This window comes from Mesoplodon mirus (genome assembly GCF_964341445.2).
Source record: "Mesoplodon mirus genome assembly, chromosome: 11".
Classification (NCBI taxonomy): domain Eukaryota; kingdom Metazoa; phylum Chordata; class Mammalia; order Artiodactyla; family Ziphiidae; genus Mesoplodon; species Mesoplodon mirus.
In genome coordinates this window covers 19,004,369-19,023,701 of record NC_138987.1, presented here as the reverse complement: position 1 = coordinate 19,023,701, position 19,333 = coordinate 19,004,369, and the positions used below count along the sequence as shown (strand labels likewise).

General features: G+C 41.7%; 1 protein-coding gene across 7 annotated transcripts in view; it reads right to left on the bottom strand.

Annotated features, from left to right (window-relative positions):
* CRADD (CARD and death domain containing adaptor protein) overlaps nucleotides 1–19,333 on the bottom strand; it is a 274,839-nt gene that overhangs the window by 24,876 nt on the left and 230,630 nt on the right. Inside the window, exon 2 of one of the 7 annotated variants that reach the window (XR_014295241.1) lies at nucleotides 10,672–10,840. The exons of the other annotated variants lie outside the window; for them this stretch is intronic. The gene's annotated coding sequence lies outside the window, so the exon portion shown is untranslated. The remainder of the gene's footprint in view (nucleotides 1–10,671; nucleotides 10,841–19,333) is intronic. 7 annotated transcript variants of the gene reach the window in all.

Genomic DNA, 19,333 nt, shown 5'->3' with positions numbered 1-19,333 from the left:
AAAACTAAAGAAATGAAGAGAGTGTGCTATTAGTAAAAATGATAGACATATAGATCAATGGAACAGACTGAAGTCCAGAAACAGATCTACACCTTTATGGACAACTGATTTTCAACAAAGGTACAAAGGCAATTCACTGGAGAAAGGACAGTCTTCCCAACAAATGATGCAACCACAATTGGCTATCTATATGCACAACAATAAAGAGAAGTTCAATCCACACCTCATACCATATACAAAAGTTAACTCAAAATTGATCATAGACCCAAATGAAAAACTTAAAACTATATAACTTCCAGAAGAAAACACAGGCAAAAAAAAAAAAAAACATTCGCAACCTTGGCTTAGGTAAGGTTTTCTTAGAAACAACACCCAAAAGCATGATCCATTTAAGAACAAATTAATAAAGTGGATGTTGTCCAAATGCAAAACTTCTGCTCTTTGAAAGACACTGTTAAGAGAATGAAAACACAAACTACAGACTGGAAGAAAATACATGCAAATCATATTGATAGGGACAGAGTAAAGGGACAAAATAGGTGACTAAATAGTTAATCCCACCAAGGGATCGTAAGTAAAGAAAAAAGTATGGGAGATCCCTGTAAGTTACTGATCACCCAAGAATGCAGGTTTGCTTAACCACAAAACCAAGCAGGCTTGCATAGCAATAAAACTGTGCAACAGAAGCATGAGACATGCCCCAAAACAATAAAACAATGGTGGAATGAGACCCACATCCTGCCCAGTGAGGTCATTAAGTTAATGATTCCTAGGACATGCGCCTCTGCACACAGTAAAAACAAAAGTATAAGGAAAAGGTGACATCATACTGAAACCTGAGATGATTTACCATATTTTAGTATATGTTACTGCCTTTTTGCTCATTTCCATTGCACCATGACAGTCCTGGCTTGACCATGAAGGGACAAGAAAACTCCCCCTGCCTGACGTGGAGGAGGAACTGATGGTGGAAGCTTGAAGTCTACTCAAGAATGAGGAAGAAGGTGGTCTTCTCCCCCTCCCCACTTGTCCTTTGATTATAAAACTGCAGCCCACTAGGTTCTTGGGGCAGCACCCTCTTACCCACCCACTTGTAAAGCTCACAAGCATCCTGTTCTAATAAATCACTTCTTATCTATCGCTTTGCCTCTCACTGAATTCTTTCTGCACTGAGACATAAAGAACCAGAGCTCCTTGGAGCCCCCCGCCCCCAGACACATTTCTGCAGTTTCAGCATATCTTATAAAGGACTTGTATATAGTATATACAAAGAATTCTCTAAGCTTAACAAGAAAACTCAGTTTAGAAATGGGCAAAGACTTGAACATATATTTCAGTTAACAAGATATACGGATGGCAAATGAACACCTGAAAAAATGCCCAACATCAATTGTCATTAGAGAAGTGCAAATTAAAACCAGAATGGGATACCACTATACACCTATTAAGTGGTAAAAATTAAGAAGACCAGTCATACAGTGTTGGTGTGGATGTGGAGGAACTGGAATGCTCATACAGTGCTGGTCGGAAAGTAAAATGGGACTTTGGAAAACAGTTTGGCAGTCCCCTAAGAAGTTAAACATACACCTCCCATACATTCCAGCCATTCCACTTATATGTGGATACCAAGGAGAAAAGAAAGCCTATGTCTATACAGAGACTTGTACATGAATGGTCAGAGCAGCTTTATTTGTAATGGCCAACAACACAGGTGTCCATCAACAGGTGAATGGAAAAACAAACGGTGGTATATCTGTACATTGAAATACTGTTCTGTAATTTAAAAAAAATGAAATATTGATGCCCACTTCAACAAGAATGAATCTAAAAATAACTATGCAGAGTGAGAGAAGCCAGACAAAAAAAGAGCACTATATAACTCCATTTGTATAAAATTCTAGGCAATGAAGTGAATGTATAAGGACAGCACATCAGTGTTTGCCAGGGTAGGGGTGCCCGGAGGAAGGAATTACAAAGGGGTATGAGGAAGCTTTGCGGGTGATAGATATGCTCATTATTTGATTGTAGTGAAGATTTCATGGTGTAGATATGTCAAAACGTGGACACCAAGAATATGTGCAGTTTATTGCATGCCAATTATACCTCAATAAAGTGTTTTGTTTCTTAAAAAATCAAAACAAATAACAAAATAAAACAAAAAAACAACACTCAGCTGTGCTGTCCTGTTCTTGTCCCCTGACCCCATGTCACTGTGTTAGGTCCTCTTTCCTAGACTTTCCCATAGCACCATATGCTGGCCCCAGTGCAATCTTTCTTACTGTGTATAGTTTTCATTTAACTATTAAGTTGAGCCAGTATGACACTAGCAACATTCTACCATTTCTGATCTAAAAACTGGCAGCTTCGTGTGGCTCAACCTCAGTGCTTGCTTGTCAACTGTCCCTGAAGGTGAGCTCTCTGAGGTCTGAGGAAGATCTGGCCCAATAATGTCTGCTGAGTAAATGTACTGTCACTTTGAAAATCCTTTTCTCTCCGGCTGCCCACTCTCTTTTGGGTCGTCACAAGCAGCTGAGAAAAAAGGCTACGGGTCCCTGCCTTTATGGCCTCATCCCTTTTATCCATTTAAAATCACTCAAACACCCTGGAGGCTAAAACCTCCTTTTGCATAATTTTAAAACTTCCTGTTTGAAAATGATCTTTCAAAAGCAACAGAAACACACCCTAGGCTGCTAGAAGCAGAGGATGTAGCTTTGAAAATGTAAAAAGTGTTAAACATTTGAAGCAACCAAAAATCATAGTACAACTCTGATTCCTGACATCTCTCTGAGGAAACATTCCAGAGACTGCAGTACTTTAAAATAATATCATGTGCTCTGGCCCCGGCCTTGGCTGCCTCTCCCTTCTGGAACAACAAAAAGAACCATGCCAGCTATTAAAGGAAGTCTTGTTATATAATGCAGTTAATCTCACATACTCTTCCCTGTGGGATTTAACCCAAGTTTCACAGTGGTCTATTTTATTTAGCACTGATAGTTTTATTCATTTCTTATTAAAGAGATCTTTCCACAAAACTGGCTGCTTTCTCAGCCTTGGCTCGAGAAGGAAGAATATCTGAATTAAAAAATCTGTGCAACAGATGGACTTTGGTTACAGAGACTATCTCTGGCTTCAGAAGTTCCTCACGGAGACAGGTGTCAAGCCTGTTAGTAAGTTCCTGGCTTTCAGATTTTCCTGAAGACGGTTTAGCCCTTCCATTTATGCACTCTGCAGGCCAAACAGAAAATAAAAGCACAGTGCTCCGTAAATACTTGTCGGATTCTCGGGATGTACTCGCCTCACTTTCTGTTCATTTAAAAGGAACTGTACTTTTACTCATGGGAAAAACAATTCCATCAGGCAGATATGAGGAGGAGGGAGAGAGGCGACATGTGGGATGGCTCCCATGCCCGCCCTCCTGTGTGGGTGGGGTCTGTGCAGTGAAGGGCCTGAAAGGTCGTGCATGGGACATCCTGTTGACCCGTCCTTGGTGCGGTGGCCCTCTGACCACCAGGGAGGGGCTGAGAAAGAGCACACGGAAGGGGCTTTCTTGGCCTCCTGCTGCTGTTCCTTAACCAGCCCCTACGTTTCCCTGCCTAGCTACTGGATGGATAACAGAGAAGACAAGCAATATAAGTCATTTCCTTCTCACTGTATTACTAATATGACAAATGCCCTGCTCCATGCTTATAAATAGTCTCAAACACAGCCCTGTTTGGTTTCAGAGAGTTCTCATTTAAGTGTGTTCCATCCTGTGTCATTCTGAAACAAGAAGGGAAGACAAAGGAAACACTTTTACTCTTAAAGCCATCACCATGAGATAGGTATTATCATCATATCCTTTTTGTAAAGAGGGCATTAGTATTAGGAGAAGATGAAGGACTTGGCTCAAATCACTCAGCCGGAGAAGTGACAGTCTGGTTTCAAACTCAGGTCTGTCTGGCCCCAGAGTCTGTGCTCTTCCTGTGAGTTTCTCTACACTCTCTTTTCTCTGTCTGATTAGATGAGTGTCAACAAATCCCTTAAGAGAGATAGAGGATTACTGTGCTGGTTTAATGTAGTTCCCAAACTGTGCAGATACCCAGAGATACCTACTAAATGGTTGAGCCTGGAGCCAATGTGTAAGGAGGTTGTCTGAAGAGAAGAATTTATTCACTTTACAGACTGAAATTTAGGGGTAGGTGCACTTTAATAAATAATACCAACAACAAAAACTTATGTTCATGATGGACTTAAATCCCTTGTAAATTCACGCCTGTAATGTCTATCTCACTGAAAAGAAAAAGTGAGCATTTAATTGACAAAAAGATGGATGGGTCCAGAGGGACACCTACTTTAACGTGCTCTCTCCCCACAACATGCTCTGCTTTGTCTAGTGGCAGCTTTTACCTCCTGCTGCCCAGTCACATTCTGGGGACAGAAGAGCCATTTCCCTCCAGTACAGGAGATGCAGACCCCAGGACCGGCATCTAAAAGTTTGGTAAATGAATACTGCTCAGCAGAAGCCTAGGTTTTAGCTTCAGCTATGATATGTCATTCTAAAATATTCTTCTGTGTTAACACAGTAGTTCCATTAAGTAAACTGAACTCTAACAAACACACTCAAAGTAGTTTTTTTTGAATTTCCTTCTCTAGAAGCAAGGTACTTCTTTAAAAAAGAAAGAAAGAAACAACAATAAAAACAACAGAAAGACATATGTAATATTCTTTTTTTTTTCTTTTTTTTTTTTTTTTTGTAATATTCTTTTAGACTACTTACTGGCAGCGTTGTGTGTGTATGTGTGTTCCAAAGAGCACAGAAGTAGTTTTTATGGTCAGAAAATTGAAGTGCTATCAAACCTAGGAAATTACAGGGATGGAAAACAAAACAGCTTATCTACACATGTCCCATCTGCTTTTGGTTTTGTGTTTTGCACAATCAATTACTGGAAGCCTTGGAAAGTATGCCGAGACACTGAAAATGAGAGCTGGGGTGTGTCATAACAGCGGCTAGAGGTGAGGACAAGGCCGCCATAGAGCCTGAATCAAAACTCGCAGACTCCAGGAGAGTTTTCAGGAACCATCAATGCATAATATTACAAATGAAAACACAACATGCACCAAACTGGAGCCAGTGTTTTGGAACATGGAAAAAAGCAAATTTCCATTCACTGGGGAAAAGCCATCGATTTCATTATTTTGTCAGCGTGAGTCACTGTTCTCCACAACTCAGCATTTTACTGCCGAGAGCAGTTGCGCCCAAGCTGCTTTGACTACGGACTCTCTGCTGTTGATAATTTCCCAGACTTGAGCAGCTGGGTTTTTATGCTGGGACTCCCTTACAGCTCAGTCTCCTTGCACCACTCCATTCCAACAACCCTACTTCTTTCCCTTCTGAACAATTCCCCACTCCACACCCACCTCCATTACCTACTTCTAGACTCTCCCTGCACTTTCAACACAATCATGTCTCCACTTCTGCATGAACCACAGGCAAGGAAAAAGGCCTCGCTTTTAAAAAGACAAAGTCAGACAAAGTCGAGAATAGCAATGGATTCACACTTCAGATGAACAAAGGAAATGCCTGAACTGAAGAGGTATTATAACAAACGAATATTCTTTAGCTGAAAGAACCTGGTGGCAGAAAACTCTTAAAAGAAATGGAAAAAAGCTTTCTATTGAATATTCCTGTTGATCCAACCAATTATGAGATACACCATTAGTAGAAGTAATTTTAGTCTGAATTTTGAAAATTACTTTTGTCTAAGGGGAGGGACTAGAGGGGGATGATGACAGTTATTGATCCATTACTCACTCTTTTAGTATATTCTTTAAGGGGGGAAAACAGATAAAAGGGGATTCTAGAAATGAAATCAACAATGTGAGCCTATTCTTCAATGAGTACATTTCATTTGCATATATCACCGTGTTCATTAGTCTGCTGTTGTAAGGAGAGACAATCTATGAAATCATAAATCTGATTTCCATTGTTGCGCAATGAGTCAGAGATTTGAGAGAATTTGATTTCTACATCTATGTCTAAAGGAAAATTTTCTTACTGATAAAATATTCTAATTACATTGGCTTAATCATGAGAGTGTTAATATATGCAGAAGTTCTTAGATACATTTGAATACAGATTTTTTAAAGTACTATTTAATGACACTAGGTATCATTAAACATTTTTAGACTCCAAAGCAAAACAAAAAGAGAATAATACAATAGAGACACAGACCCCAAGGGGAATTCGTGTAACACCAACTCCTTCCCATGCCTTGCCTTTGGGAACCCATCTTGTAACTCCTTTCTCTCCTCATAAACAGCCTGCCTTTCTACAGCTTAAGAAGAAGGAGCCCAGAGTTGCCATGAGGATGGAGTCTTGAGTCGTTCATGACTTGGAGCAGTCTCTCGGCTTCATGGCATTGACTCAGTGTGGTACAAAGAGGATGCGGTATCCAGGAGGACCTGGCAGCTAATTTCCCTACGGCATGATTTGGTTGCCTTCTCTTGAACACAGGAAGACAATTTCCATCTGACTCAAGGCTCTAGGGCTGTGTTTCATTCCCATTCCTCTTGATTGACCAAAGTCATTGTTTGCCACGGTAAAATGCAAATTTCCCTTTTTTGCAGTGATGGATCTGTCCATGATCATTCTCAGGGTGTGACAGCGTGGTATGGGGCCCTGAGGCTAAGATTTGCTCTCCAGTCTTTTCCCCGCCCCTGACTCATTGCCATCTGCATCTCGATGTCTACATCCCTGAAAAGGTGACAACCCAGCTGGCTCCCCCCTTTCTGTAATACCACAAGGAAGAGACTGTGCCCTTCGCAAAAGATGTCCAGGTTTTATTTTTCCTGTCATTTCCAATCCTCCCCATTTCTCCTTTTCTCCTATTTGGGCTAGACTCTCATGCCGAGTCGGTGATATTCACAGAACGTCATCTCAATCCTCTAGACCAAATGTTCTAATTTTCATGTGGTCACTGATATATAAGCAAGATAACTAAAGGGCGTGTCGTCTAGCAATCACAGCAGGAAGAATAATTAACCAAGTTGTACGGTGTGTTTTCCTTCCGTCAGTAACTGAGAGGCAGCTGTGATTCAGCAGAGAGAGCAGAAGCCATGAGATGGTTCATGATCCAGTACAAGATCTGGAGACCGACGTGCCACTCGTCTAGCCTCAGCTTCCCCCCGCATAAAGCGAAGGGGTTGTGCGAGCTTAGAGGCTGCCAAGGCAGATGTCTACCAGGGCCTGACAGATAGCATGCATGAAATAAAGTATGAACTATGGAGCCGTGGGAGCTGGGGAGAACCAGAGTGCGCATGCCCCAGCTGGAGGGAGCAGCTGCTGCTCAACACCAGCCGACTGTCACCCTGAGAGGAGGAGGGTCCATCATCTCCGCATCTTCTAATCTTTCAGGAGAAGCCAAGAATCTATACTTCAAGTGAAATCTCAATTTGAAATAGTGTCAACTAATTTAAAAAAATTGTTTAACGTTGTGTGAGCCAAACAAAATGTGTCTGCAGGCTGGCTACAGCCCCTAAGTGTTCAGTCTATGGCCTCTGCACTAGGCGGAGTATCTCTCCATTCTCTTTAAGGGCTTATGTTCCACAATCCACCCCAGAGCTAGCTTTTACAGCAAGATCTCCTACCTGATTAATGTCTATTAATACGATGGATATTAATATTTCACTGCAGATGACAGGATGAATCTCAGATCTGATTCAGAGCTCAAGGGCAACAGAAAGCCATGAATGACTGGGGATGGGGTGATACTGGAGAGAAGTGTGGCAGGATCCAATTTACATTTTAATAAAATCACTCCAACTGCTGTTGGAAGACTCAACTAGAAGGAAGGGCCACTGCACATGGTTGAGGTGTTGAAGCACAAGGGTGCCAGCTAAGTAGACAAGGGAGGGGTGAAATCTGGCTGCAGTCTGCTCACAAAGGCCTGGCCCAGGGCTGCATCTCCTCCTATGGGCAGTGTACTTTTCTGCACCAAGGTTCCCTGTAGGCTTTCTGGCCTTGGGGCACAGGTAAGACAAGAAGGCCAGTTAGAAAGTTACTGCAAGGGAGAGATGATGATTCTTTGGACTAGAATAGAGGCAGTGGCTATGGAGAAAAGTAGATGGGCTCCAAAGATATTGAAGAGGTAGAATGGACATCTTTGGGTGATTGATTAAATCTGGGGACAAAGTAGAGGGAGGCATCAAAGATGACTGTCAAGTTTCTATCTTGGGTGACTGGGTGGCTGGTATTGCCACTGCTGGCACTGAAATGGAGAAGGCTGAGGGAGGCGCATGTGGAAACAGGATCCAGAGGTGAGTTTTAAACATGTTAAAGGTGAGATGCCTGGAAGATATCCAAGTAGAAACGTCAAGATGACTAGATATGCAGAACTCAAAGGGCTCTGGGTTGGAGAATAAATCCATTCAAACTCTAGCATTGTCTTTGCTCATTATTTTTCAAAGTCCTTGACTGGGTAACTCTAATAATAAAAGAAGTTAATTTATATATTACAGTAGATTTTCCATCCCTGATTCTACTTTGGTTATCTGGTACAACCCACTATCTGCTCCCTACCTTCTTATGTATAGTAGCAAATACTTATATAGGGCTCAACTTGTCAGGCATTGTTACAGCTGCTCACCATGTATTAACCTGCTCAATTCGCACAACAGCCCTATGAGATAGGTATTGGGTTGGCCAAAAAGTTTGTTTGGGTTTTTCCGTAAGATGTTACAGAAAAACCCGAACGAAGTTTTTGGCCAACTCAGTATCATATTATCCTCACTTTCTTAAATGAGGAAACTGAGGCACAGAGAGGTGAAGTTACTTGTCCAAGGTCACAAAGGTTGTAAGTGCCTTAACCAGATCTGAACTCAGGCAATCTGGCTTTTAACCACCACACACTTTATTCACCACCTCTTCAAACATCTGAGATGATGATGTTCATGGCTTTAGTCTCCCTCTTCCAGAGTAACTACCCCTGGTTCCTCACTTGACTGGATTCTAGATCTCTCATTAGCTGTATTTTCCTCACATGTACTGGTTTCTAGACACCCCACCCCCTGATTAGCTATTTTCCTGCTCTTGAACCACCAAAGTTTGCTGGCTTGGACCGTATGTATGAATGAGTCTTCTTTTCTGGACAAAGGGCAGGAAGCAGGCCCTGTGTTTATTCCTTCTGAATCCTTTACAAAGCTGCCAAGAGCGCACACACAGAGCAAGCCCTCATACACGGACAGGGCCAAACCAGGTAGGGGTAACAGGCCTGCTCGCGTGAATAACAGGAGTCCACTGGGAATATACTTTTATCTGTCACAACCCTAATTAAGGGTCAAGGCCTTATTTTGTGGCTAGAAATGCCAACATAATGAATTGGTACATTGCTCCATCTTGCTGCAGACCTTCTCCAGCACTGTCTCCAGGTCACAGCATTGAAGCTGGAAGGCACATTACTTGGCTGCACCACATGATACGACTGACCTTGTATGGCACAGCTACTCTGGGGCCGGGCCACCTTTCAGTGTTTTGTTTTGTTTTGTTTTGTTTTTTGCAGTACGCGGGCCTCTCATTGTTGTGGCCTCTCCTGTTGCGGAGGGACGCGCAGGCTCAGCGGCCATGGCTCACGGGCCCAGCTGCTCTGCAGCATGTGGGATCTTCCCGGACCGGGCACGAACCCGTGTCCCCTACATCGGCAGGTGGACTCTCAACCACTGCGCCACCAGGGAAGCCCTGTTTGTAGATTTTTTGATGATGGCCATTCTGACTGGTGTGAGGTGATAGCTCATTGTAGTTTTGATTTGCATTTCTCTAATGATTAGTGATTTTCAGCATCTTTTCATGTGTTTGTTGGCAATCTGTATATCTTCTTTGGAGAAATGTCTGTTTAGGTCTTCTGCCCATTTTTTGATTGGGTTGTTTGTTTTTTTAATACTGAGCTGCATGAGCTCCTTGTAAATTTTGGAGATTAATCCTTTGTCAGTTGCTTCATTTGCAAATATTTTCTCCCATTCTGAGGGTTGTCTTTTCTTCTTGTTTATGGTTTCCTTTGCTGTGCAAAAGCTTTTAAGTTTCATTAGGTCCCATTTGTTCATTTTTGTTTTTATTTCCATTTCTCTAGGAGGTGGGTCATAAAGGATCTTGCTGTGATTTATGTCATAGAGTGTTCTGCCTATGTTTTCCTCGAAGAGTTTTATAGTGTCTGGCCTTATATTTAGGTCTTTAATCCATTTTGAGTTTATTTTTGTGTATGGTGTTAGGGAGTGTTCTAATTTCATTCTTTTACATGTAGCTGTCCAGTTTTCCCAGCACCACTTATTGAAGAGGCTGTCTTTTCTCCATTGTGTATTCTTGCCTCTTTTATCAAAAATAAGGTGACCATATGTGCATGGGTTTATCTCTGGGCTTTCTATCCTGTTCCATTGATCTATATTTCTGTTTTTATGCCAGTACCATACTGTCTTGATTACTGTAGCTTTGTAGTAGTCTGAAGTCAGGGAGTCTGATTCCTCCAGCTCTGTTTTTCTTTCTCAATACTGCTTTGGCTATTCGGGGTCTTTTGTGTTTCCATACAAATTGTGAAATTTTTTGTTCAAGTTCTGTGAAAAATGCCATTGGTAGTTTGATAGGGATTGCAATGAATCTGTAGATTGCTTTGGCTCCCAGGCATTTTGAAAACACATTTCAAATACCTCAGCGCCACTGTCAGGGAGACCTGGCCAGAAGCTGCAGCCCCTTGAAGGACCAGGTCCAAGGTTCTGATGGACTGCCTTCCAAACTAGGAGACAGTAACATGGACAGGGAACATCCTTGGGAAATCATCTGGACCAATACCCTTTGTATGTGCTTTCCATAAAGGAGCTAAATGAAAAGATGAAGACAGAATGAGAAGAAAAAGGAATTACTTAAAAAAATAATAAATTTGTGGAATTCTATTGTAACATTCTATAGTACTGATCCCTCGAATTCCTGGCCACTTCTTGGCCACTCAACCACTTCTCCAAATTCAGATCTCTCATTCCAGATCAGTCCTCCCTTCTGGAGCCGTCACTCCAGAACACTAAACTGTGCAAGTAACACTCAGTGGGAACCTCCTGTATTTTCAAAGCCTTTCACTCTTGTTCAGAGAGTGGGTGGGTAATGGTAAGCCACCTCCTCTACCCCCATTCTCCATCCATTGTCATTTCACAGGGATGGGGGTGTCCTCTAGATTAGGAGTCACTGCATGTAATGAGAGAGGTTCCAATGGGAGTGCCTAGATAGGGGAACTGGGTGGAGGCAGAAAAAGGGCCGAAAGCTATTTCACTAGAGTTGTACTGTCCAATATGCTAGCCACTAGCCACATGTGACTGTTGAGCACTTACAATGAGCCCCATACAAATCGAAGTGTGTTGTAAGTGTGAAGTTCACACCAGATGTGAAGACTTAGTGTGGAAAAAAGTGTAAAATACCTCATTAATAATTGTTTGCTATTCCTTTCATGTTGAAATGATAATAGTACTTTGGATATATTGGCTTAAATCATTCAGACTAATTTCACATGTTCTTTCTACTTTTTAAAATGTAACTACTAGAGGGCTTCCCTGGTGGCGCAGTGGTTGAGAGTCCGCCTGCCGATGCAGGGGACACGGGTTCGTGCCCCGATCCCGGAAGATCCCACATGCCGCGGAGCGGCTGGGCCCGCGAGCCATGGCCGCGGAGCCTGTGTGTCCGGAGCCTGTGCTCCGCAACGGGAGAGGCCACAGCAGTGAGAGGCCCGCGTACAGCCAAAAAAAAAAAAAAAAAAAAATGTAACTACTAGAAAATGTAAATTACATATGTGGTTCACATTGTGGCTTGCATTATTTTGATATTTCCATTAGATGACACGGCTGTGGAACCAGCTTTCTGTACTCTTTTCCCTCTCACCACTGCCATCCTCATGGTCAGTCCTTACCCTTCACATGAGTGAGCAGTGATACCAGTGGGAAGCTAACTAGCCACTCCTAGGCTTTTGTTACTCTGGGGGAAAAAAAGTAGAAAGTAAACTAAAATCATGTTCTTTTGGCTGGTGGTATACTCCTCCCAGCCCACCCCCCCTCCAATGATCACAGCCAGAAACATTCCTGGCCTCAGAATACCAGGCTCCCACCTCAGGCCCCTGGAGCACCAGGCACAGAAAACGAACCAGTCTTCAAAGCAATGGTGGGTTCTAGATGCAGCTGAGCTACTAGCCAGCTCTGGGATTTTCTATTTTTTATTTCTTGGCATATATCTCATCTTGGCTGCCAAGCTGAAGGCTCCTCAAAGACAGGGATCACGTTTTTGTCCGTAGCACCCAGCTCTGTACCCACACCTCTAGGAGGTAGTCAATAGATATTTGTTGACTGCAATGCATGAAAGACTTAGTGGGCTTCAGTTTACTCACCTGTAAAAATGAAGGCCAAATAATCTGATAGGTTAACAGAAGTTTAAAGCTAAAAGGGACCTTACAATCCTATGGCCCAGTGGTTTTCAATCCAATCAGTTACAATGCATTTTTATAACATTTTAGAGTACTGTATTTACTAATCCAGTATAAAATAATATAACCTACCTATACACATATTTTTAAATTAATGTGCAAATTGTAATACACAGGAGAAATGAAAAGAAAATAACTTCTATAAAATAATATGTATTTCAATATATAAATACTCTGTATGACTGCTCTAAAGTGCAATGAAGCCTCAGATTCACGCACCTATAGAATCACCATGAATGTGACAGCTACAATGCAGACTTTACAGGTGTGTTGTTTTGGTGACTCAAACATCTTTAGTGTTTGCTATTGGTGATCTGATTTTTCTGAAATGATGAATAACTCCATAAAGTTCTGAGCAAAAGAGAGTACGATCTTACCTCTTTTTATACCTATTCCTGGAAAATTCAGTGTATACATTTATTTGTAAAACAAAGTTGGATTCTTAGAATATCTGACAGAACATATGGAAACCATGCAGGTTGTGGGACAATTCTTCTCTTTGCAGAACTCTCCAGAGTCTTATATAGCAGCTCTGCCCATCAAATGTCACTAGCACCCCACCCCTAACCACTGTGACATCTAAAAATACTCCCACAGGATTCTAGAAGCACCCAAGGGGGTGAGGCCAACCTCTGTAGAGAATCTCTGATAGACCAAACGTTTTAATTACTAGCATAATTTGAACAAAATGTAGGGGCACAGATATCAGATACAGTAATGTTAAGTTTTGATGGTCTATTTTCAAGAAAGTTGTGTGTATATATACTATGATAGAATGAAGGGAATCACGAACTTAGGTTTCACAATTTATGTGGCTGATCGCTGTTGGTTCTGCCACGTTTCAAGTTATAAAAAAGACTTGTCTTCTGAGATGCTTTGCCCGCATTCTCACTGGACAAAAGAGGCCTGGAGGCTCAGAGCGTCAGAGGCAGGCTGAGCTGGAGAGGCCAGGGCTCCCGGTTGCCAGGTCCTTGTTTCAGGCTCATTTCCTCTATATATTTAAAAGTTTCTAGGGTGTCACAGCAGAAGCTGTACTAGTCGCAACACCTGTCTAATATCTCCAGCGGCAGGTGTTTACTTTCAGAGCCTCCGTCATTGCTGCCTGCGTGTGATTCTAGGATTCGTGATAAGAGTAAATACTTAGATCCTTCAAACAAGTTAAACTGCAGTCAAACTGCAGTCCTACTGGGTCACCCCACTTGAATCGTGTTTACTTTGGGGGGAGTGTGCGTTCTTCCCATTTCATTCAAAACTTTATATATAAACAGAAGGTGAAGTCAGCTCCTCTCCTCCCTCGACCCCTCAACTGCTTATTTCAGAACGGGGATGCCATTCCAGTTCCTCAGAGGATTTCCTGGCCTTGCTCAGAGCAGACAGTATGTGTTCAGTGGGAAAATCTGCTCACCCTAGGAAACCAGATCCTGTTTGAATGACAGTAGCTATGGGAAAACAATATGTCTACAGCCAGCACCAAAGTATGGTCTGTACTTTGTGGCTGGCATTGCCCCAGCAGAGAATCGGCAGGCAGTGGAGAAACCTTGCATGAGCAGCAGGCTCTGACAGCCAACTTGACTACTGCCCTTGCTTCCCCCTGTCTACGTCCCTCAATTTGAGCATTTGGTCTGCAGGAAATATTCTCTGGCTCCAGGTCAACTTCTTCTCTGTGACACCTTCAGCAGGTAGGGTAAAAGGTGGTTCTGGCTTGCCCTGGACTCCAACCTGCTCTCAGATTCCCCAGAATCATCTTTTTTTTCAAGCATGTGTTCTTCCCCTTTCTCGGGGAGCTCGAAGCTCATTCTGACCCCTTCCCTGGCTCAGCTCCATGCCCTTCCTCAGGCCAGTGGTTCCCCAATATCCACAGAACCCAGGCCAAGCCCACACCATGCCAGCAAGTGCCCCTTGTTGCTGGCATTTGTACCACTGAGGTCCCCTTGGCTTTGAGATACTCTGTCATACAGGCCCCAGTACATGAGCCAGAGACCTCAACCTAAAACAGTTACAGGGATGGAACAAAAGAAACCAGTGAAACTGGTCTTTCAGATTTCTCTAACAGGAGTGGATAACGCGAATGTGAGAGGAGGTATTTAGGCAGATACATGGAGGAAAAAGAAAAGAAAAGGAAAGAGAGAAGTATCTCTCCCAACTTCCCCTAATTGCTTGTAATTCCATGTCCCTGAAATGAGCCAAGAAAAGCTGCCCAGCAAGAGGTAGAGGATAAGGACATAAAAGTCACATTTAATTTTCAGTGTTTTGTAAGAGCCCAAAGACTATTTATTGCATATGCTTGACAACTTCTGCAGGGTCGCGCTGGATTCGAGTTCTGTGGGATTTGGCCAATTTGGACATTTTTGCATGGTTGGACTCCTAGCATCTAGTGAAAAAAGGAAAGGGATTCCAACACACTCGATTTCCAGTTAGAGAATAGGTGTTAGTTCTTACTTAATTATACAATCCTCGCTGCTCTATCAGATGTTGGCAAAGTTCTCTGTGCACCATTTTAATGCTTCATGATGTAATTCTTTTATGATTTAACATGTGTCATTTAAATTTATATTTCCTGCCTATTCTTCCCACACTAATTTGAACCATACAAAAAAACTTACACAAAAGAGGAGAAACTGCATCTAGGACAAGTAAGGATATTGTATTGAAACAATTCCTGATGAAGTTAGCATTTTACATAACAATACAGGATATGGCAAAAATCAACTCAAGATGCCTTGTATTGCAATTGCATTATAACTAACCAACTCCAGACCCAAATTTTACACCAACTGTAAATCATGGACTGAAATAAAACTCATGCCCGAGCCAGAGGTTGCTTTCCTTGGATTTGGCAACGAGTTATTAAGTTTGCATAGGATAGACAGTGGAGGAGGAAATGGTTATAAAGGACAGCTAATTCTCATTTGGTAAACAGCTAGATTTTTAAATAATATCACTTTTAATTAAAACTGATACATCTAACACAAACAGAAACTATGTCTAAATGACATTATTGGAACTTAGAGTAAGAATAAAAATAATAAAATCTTTATAGAGTCTAGTATGTACTAATTAGTAGGTTGTTAGTTTACATACAATGCCTTGTGCCTTTTTTAAAAAAACCTTTTAAGTCCATAGTTTACACTAGGGTTCAGGCTTTGTATTGTACATTCCAAGGCTTTTGATAAACATATATGCCATGTGTCCACCGTTAAAGCATACAGATAGTTTCACTGTTCTGAAAATCCCCTGGGCTTCATGTATTCATCCCTCAGCCCCTCAGCCCAAACCCCTGGCAACCACCGATCTTTAATGGTCTCTAAAGTTTTGCCTTTTCCAGTATGTCACATAGTTGGAATTATACAGTGTATATCCTTTTCAGACTGGCTTCCTCCACTTAGCAATATGCATTTAAGCTTTCTCCATGTCTTTTCATGATTTGATAGTTCATTTTGTTTTATTGCTGAATAATATTCCGTCACATGGATGTACCACAGTTTATCCTTTTCAATTATCAAAGGGCATCTGGGTTGCTTCCAATTTTGGCAAATATGAATAAAGCTACTCTAAGCATTTGTGTGCAGGTTTCTGTGTGGACATAAGTTTTCAACTATTTAGGCAAATACCTAGGAGCAGGGCTTCTGGATCATGTGGTAAGATTATGTTTAGCTTTTTAAGATCCTGCCAAACTGTCTCCCAAAGTGGCTGTTCTATTTTGCTTCCTATTGCTTAAACTTTTAACTACCCTTCAATATAGGTATTTTATGCCTGTTAGATGAGAAAATTGAGATTCCAAGAGGTTAAATAATTTGCCCAAAGTCACACAGAAGAGTAATGACTAATGCCGGGATTCAAGTTTGGGTTGATCTGGCTTTAAAGGTGGTGGTCTTGCTACAATGCTGCATCTCCAAGCAAACCAAACATCAGCCAGGTCAGGGTCCTTCAATGGTGTAAGTGTATGTAGCCAATCCCTACTCTATGTGTTAATGTCCCTGTCCTGAGTCTAAAGCCAGACACCAGGGAAACATGCTATTGCACAAGCCTTGTAACTTTCCCCCTCCCCTACACCAGAGAGGCATTCTTTCCTCCTCCCCTGCCACAGCTCCAGGAAGAGGCTACAGGCCCTGTGAATACGGCAGAGGGCAGGTATTAGAGGAGCCTTGCCTCAATATCTCAATACAATACAACTCTAGCTGTAGGCAAAGACATTAAACTCTTATTAACACCCCATAAAAACACTTTCAGTATATTAGTATTGTAACCAAAAGCCTCAGCATCAGGTGTCTGAATTCAGGGCTTCTTTCAAAGATCTAGAACACCAGCAGCTGGTTAGGATGGGAGGCTGAGGGGAAAAGTCACTGGCTGCCCCTTGTAAGTTTTTTTGCCAGAAACAACTAAGATGACAATCATAGACTCGTACCTGTAAGCTAACTAAGAGATTAAGTGACTTAAAAATGTTTTTATATTTTTAACTCAAGACAGGGGACTTTTGCATTGCACTCTTGAGGTATGATCTGAGATACTCCTAATTTTCAAGCAGGGCAGAAATCCAGATACACCTGCAATTCAGTTAACGGATCATCACAACATACAGTTGCAGGTGTCGGGGAGGAGTGACAGGCAGGGACGGCTGGGGAGAGCAGAGGCCACAGCCAGCCTACGTTCACTGTTAGGCTTACTTAGTCACTTAGTAGGAGCTTGAAGCATGATATGGAGACCATCCCACCAACTAGAAGGTAGAGAATATTTTCCACATAGTAATACACATATCGGCCATACTGTATACTGCAAAGAGCCTAGTGAAATTCCCTATTCTTAAAGTGTATCAATTCTTTCTCTTCCTCTCTCCTCCTTTCAGCAATTCTAGCTACGTTAGTCATCCAGCCTTCAAACGTGGCACAGAATGTCCTGCTTCAAGAGAGCACAATCAGGTACAGCCTGGAGAAATAGCTTAAGAAGCCTAAGAAGAACAGTGATGCTTGTTCTCATGGATAATACAATCTGGTTAATTTAGGGAGTATGCTTTACATAGCAATTTGGATGAGCCTAGAAGCATCACCCTGTGCTAATTGTCATCTCTTTAAAAATTTATTAAAAAGGGATATAACTTTTTAGCTGTTGGTAGAGGTTATAAGAGAATATTTCTTTGGCTGCTACTTGTAGAAGTGACTAGATTTCATTCAGAAAGGACACAAGTTGAGGGGAAGAGATGAGACTGTTGAATATGAAAGCAGGTTAAATTCATGGAAATCTTATGCCCATGTCTTTATTTGCCAAGGGAGGGCTATGGATTTAATTCATATTTCCCTCAAGATAGAAAAGGGGAAAAGGAATGTGTAAACCAGCTATGCCAAGATGCCCACTCATTCTTTATTCATTCAATAATGAAAATATTTACTGCGATTATGAATAGCAAAGAGGTAAGGGCAGCCAGTTGTACAAACTGGACCTTACAGTTTAAAACGCAACCACTCAGGCCCTACAGAGTAATGGGTCTGGCATTCCAGATTCTATGTCATTTCAGAATGACAGAAGGAAGGGACTTTGTGATTATCCGGTCTTATTGCTCACCTCCCCTGAATTAAGATAAAGGAAAATGAAAACAGATTGCTTTAAATGATTTTCCCAAGGTCACGCAGCTAATTTACGGCAAAGATGGGGCTAAGAACTCAAAATATCTCCATCCCTGACCCAGTATGCTTTCCAGTATATCCATGTTCCTCAAACCGAAGCAGAATCACTCCCTGGGGCACAAGCAGTATGCAAGGCAACAGGATAAACATGGTGCATTTTCCTGGAGGGCTGACACTATTCAGTGATAAGCATTTTTTATAGTTAAAAAATGCAGCCATCATCAAAAGTCTACAAATAACAAATGCTGGAGAGGGCGTGGAGAAAAAGGGAACCCTCCTACACTGTTGGTGGAAATGTAAATTGGTGCAGCCACTATGGAGAATAGTATGGAGGTTCCTTAAGAAACTAAAAACAGAGCTACCATATGATTCAGTAATCTCACTCCTGGGCATACTCCTAGAAAAGATGAAAACTAATTCAAAAAGATACATGCACCCCAATGTTCATAGTAGCATTTACAACAGCCAAGACACAGAAGCAACCTAAGTGTCCATCAACAGATGAATGGATAAAGAAGATGTGGTACATATATACAATGGAGTATTACTCAGCCATAAAAAGAGAATGAAATATTGCAATATTGCCATTTGCGGCAACATGGATGGACCTAGAGATTATCATACTAAGTGAGGTAAGTCAGACAAATATCATATGCTATCACTTGTATGTGGAATCTAAAAAAATGATACAAATGAAATTATTTACAAAACAGAAACAGACTCACACACATAGAAAACAAACTTATGGTTACCAAAGGGGAAAGGGAGTGGGGGGTGATAAACTAGGGGTTTGGGATCAACAGATATACACTACTATCTATAAAATAAACAACAAGGACCTACTGTATAGCACGGGAAACTATATTCAACATCTTATAAAAACCTATAATGGAAAAGAATCTGAAAAAGTTTTGTATATATATAAAACTGAATCACTTTGCTGTACACCTGAACTAACACAACATTGTAAATCAACTATATTTCAATTTTTTAAAAATTTAAAAATTTAAAAAAACTAAAATGCATATAGTACAGAATGGAAGTTAAAAAATGTTTAAGATAAAAAGAAGGTTTCACAGGACTTCCCTGGTGGTGCAGTGGTTAAGAGTCCGCCTGCCAATGCGGGGGACACAGGTTCGATACCTGGTCCAGGAAGGTCCCACATGCCGCAGAGCAACTGAGCTCATGCATCACAACTACTAAGCCTGCACTCTAGAGCCTGCAAGCCACAAC